This window comes from Leiobunum rupestre, chromosome 5 (genome assembly GCF_980474605.1).
Source record: "Leiobunum rupestre chromosome 5, qqLeiRupe1.1.hap1, whole genome shotgun sequence".
NCBI lineage: Eukaryota > Metazoa > Arthropoda > Arachnida > Opiliones > Sclerosomatidae > Leiobunum > Leiobunum rupestre.
In genome coordinates, this window is record NC_143388.1 from 62,239,801 (window position 1) to 62,243,895 (window position 4,095).

Consider the following 4,095-nt stretch of genomic DNA (forward strand, 5'->3'; position numbering starts at 1 on the left):
ATTAAAATTTACTTGATTTTAAGATGAAGAGTAAACCAAGTGATAAAAAATGCTAGCGCTCTAAGATATTAATGTTAAGGTTAAAAACAGCGAACCCTATGAAGTACGTTAATAATATTACAAAAGTAACAAAACGCAGTAACGCACATTCAGTGTACCGTGGGACTCGGGAGTTAAAATAAATCGTGTTTATGTTTGCACCTAAATCAAGTTTATCCAGAACCTTTCAGCCAATGAAGGCGTTAGGCGCTCGGCTTAAATAAAACATCTTCAGGGAAATCGCCAAGAAGTAATATATCCGTAAACCAGGACCTGCAATTTACTGTTTATATAATGGTTGTGGAAATAATGGAAATTTTTCACCTGTAAACAGAAGTTACAGAACGTCCTGTTTTGCTAAGCCATGGCCAACTTCGCGCACTCACTAAGCTCGCACCAGGCGGCCTGCCCAAAAGATAAAAAAATAGCGAAATTCGCTCTTTGCCGCTACGGAGGCGCTGGCGCCACTTCCGGACCTAACTATTAGCATTGAATCGAATGGAACGATTATGGTTTTTCGTTACTTTAAGGAAATTATTGAAAGCTATTCGATATATTTGTCGATGTCAGAGGTAGAATAAACCTTTTTGCATGATTTATAACCCTTTTCAAAATTTTCAAATTAATTTTTCCCGCCGAGATCGACTCTTTCCAAAAGTGCCACCGCTGAGGCGCCAGTGAAAATCACGTGCTTAGAATGGAAAGTAAACAAACCGAAATGTGGATTTTTTCATCAAACGTTTAGGGTTGGATTGAAAACTATTTGATGGCAAGTAGATAAACTGTTATTTAAAGTGATGCAACTAAAATTTTAGTGTAACGAACATAAAAAATACTTTTAATATCTTTAAGAAATAATTTGTTTGGCGTAAAAGCATTTTTTCATTAAATTATAGCAAGAATGTATTTATTTATATTTAGGAAGAATGATTGTGTTGCGACAATCGCCGGGCACGTTGAACGCCTTTCACCCGTCTTGCGGGGGGGGGGTGACAAAACGTCACCGGCGTTTGATTTCCATCGCGTTAGGTGACGTAAATTTTAAGCAGCCAATGAAATACCGGGACTATTCGTTTTATTTTAAGCGGAGGAGCGTACTGGGTTGACCAACGGGTAGATTGAGAGAAAGGCTAAAAACTGTCTCGACATAGACATTCTCCCTAGGTATAAATAAATACATTCTTGATTATAGTGACATTGTAACCGCCTCAGTGGTGCCTCCTTGTCTTGTAATGTAATATTTTTACCTCTCCGAGGGGACAAAGTCCCCTAGGAGGGGTTATACAACCACCGTGTCTGTCTGTGGGTCAGGCCTGCGAACGCGTTCGCATTTTCGGTGCAAAGTGTAATCACTGCGTACGCAGTTTCTCGAGATCTCTGCGTTCGCAGTTTCTCGAAGGGTTGGCAAAACCACCGTGTGATGGTGAGCGTTTGCGGATTCATTTGCGTTTTGGTTTGGATGGTGTTTTTTCGCTCACCGTCGTGACGGTTTGGTGTTTTACGTTTCTGTAGTGTTTATACGTAGGTTGTGAGTGTTGAATTTGTTGTATTTGTGTTCTGATGGTTGTGCATGTTGAGTCTGTTGTGTTTATATGGGCGTTTTCTCTCCAACTTCTTCTTAATGACTTTGGGACGGACCGAGTGCTGAGTGTAATGCTACCTCTCAACGTCCAATGGCAGGGTTTCCACCAGTTGTACACGATATTCGTCTTAGTATCAATTTGCGATCGCATCGGGCGGGATTTGAACCCGAGACCTCCTGATTGACAGGCGGACGTTCTACCACAGAAACACCGACACTTGTTACGCCTTATTGAAAATTAGACCTTCAGCTTTATCGGAAGCGTATTTAATAGAGTACGAAATTTTGGTTTAATTGAAATAGAATTGAAATTGAAATTATTGCATCGAAGAAATTCTAATTTAGCGTTTCTCTATTGATTAAAAACAAATGCGCCACCCAGGTTTCGAACCCAGACCATTCGGCTTAGCAGTCGAGCGCTCTACCACAGAACCACCGATAGCTCCTTAGGTTCACTGAAATTAAGACACGCATCGTAAGCATAATAGGTAATAAAGTCTTTTTTTATTAATGAATTTATGAAGGCCTAATCTGGTTTTTTTAAAGGTTAAATCTTGTTTTAGCGCTGTCAGCCGAGATAAGAGGGTTAAAGGGTAGACCCTGTGTGTGGTCCACTTTGTTAGTTTTTTTGTTATTTATTTACGGGTATTTTTAACGACCTATATATAGTTGTGTTAATTCAAAGGAGATAATTTAACGTTAATTGCTTTAAGAGCTGGCGGTTAGTCAAGTGGCTCTCTGTGCTTTGTTGATGGTAAGGTTTTTGCTTCTTGTAAATATATTTGGTGTGGATATTTGGATATCTACGATTTCTAACGCAGTCAATGATTTCCTGGGTGTGCGAGTCATTATATGATATTGGAAATTGGACGGCATTGGTCTTTTTCATGCGGTATGTGTCACAACGTCAACTGGAAGTCTACGAGCGTTGAAATAAAATGAGCGTTAAAGATGCGGCAAGTATTTCGTAAGCGAGAAAAATACAATTACCATCTGTAGATATTTCTTTCATTAAAATTTCCTTAGTATTATATTCAACTGATAAACATTTACTGTAAAAAGGGTTAAATTCAATTGTGCATTGTTTTAGTAAGTCTAACTCGCTGTTGTAACTACTTAATTTATAATATTCTAAATAAATTAAACTCTATTGTTTCGTCTCAATTATTTAAAACTAAAATTAAAATTTTATACCGGGCAGGGTTTGAACCGAGAATACGTTTTTCGTAAATAACTCTGAATTGCGGAGATATCTTTGGGGGTTGTGTCGATAAATTAATACCACTAGGGACCATTCTTCCGAGGAGAGGTATATTGTGGCTTGCCAACTTGTTTACTTTGCGACAAACTCTCATTAACTACTATACCGTTCTAACACACTTTTGGGTCTTATGTTACTTTTGATACTGGTAGATATGAATGAAAACTGGTAATTATGAATGGTAGATATGAAATAATCCTGGAAAACTTCCGGAAAACAATGAAATATCACTGGTGTATGGTTATGAAAATATGCAATGTTAAGTTAAAAGGAACTACCTATGGACTACATTGTAAAGGATATGAACATCCATAATGAAAATAAAAGCCCTTCACATTTACAGAAGTTTTGTTAATTGAGGTTTGTAAACTTTACTTCATCAAATCGTGCTGAAATTGTACTAGTTATGTTATCAACTAGGGGTGGTATTATATTGTATAATACACAGCCTGACAGTGTTGCTGTTCCAAGCTGGTCTCTTTTTCTTGTAGTTGCTGACTAATTCAAGCAGTAATAAGGCCTCGTCATCTTCTGCTTCAGCATCATTAATAATAGTCGTAAGTCTTTGAAAAGGTTTTTTAGCGTAATGTTGGAGATAAGATTCTAAAGAATCAATTTTATCTCGTTGGTCTTGCAATTTGTTATTTAAACGCCATATTTTTGGGCGAAGGTTACGCAAATTCCTTTTCAATATTTCCAAATTGATAGGAATTGCATTTACTGGCTCTTGATCTGTCTGCCTGCTAGTGGGTGTTTCAATTGCATGATTAGCAAAGTCTCCAGCAGCTTGGCATGATTGTCAGGATATACAATTCTAATTTACAGTGGGAAATTATCTGCATCAGTGTGTAGTGTTTTAGTTGGTGGATCTGGACCATTTTTATTTCTATTGGAAAGTTTTATGTTGTGTGGCTTTTTTGGTATCATATAAGTTGTATATTGTGGAAATACCATAGGTATTGCCGTTTTTTCAAGCTTTCGTAATTTAAGACCTTTACGGTAATCTGTTTCACAAAAGTGTAATCTACATACAACGCTCGATTCTGATCTGTCATTTATTTGAAATTTATCCCGAGATATCTTTTCTAGCCACATGACTCTCAACGCCCCATCAGAAGGAAACTCGTCTAAAGAAACTCCATAAACAAGGGCAATAGGGAACACCATAGAAATCTCATAGGTAACTAGAATGCTGCCGTGTAACTGGCAAATG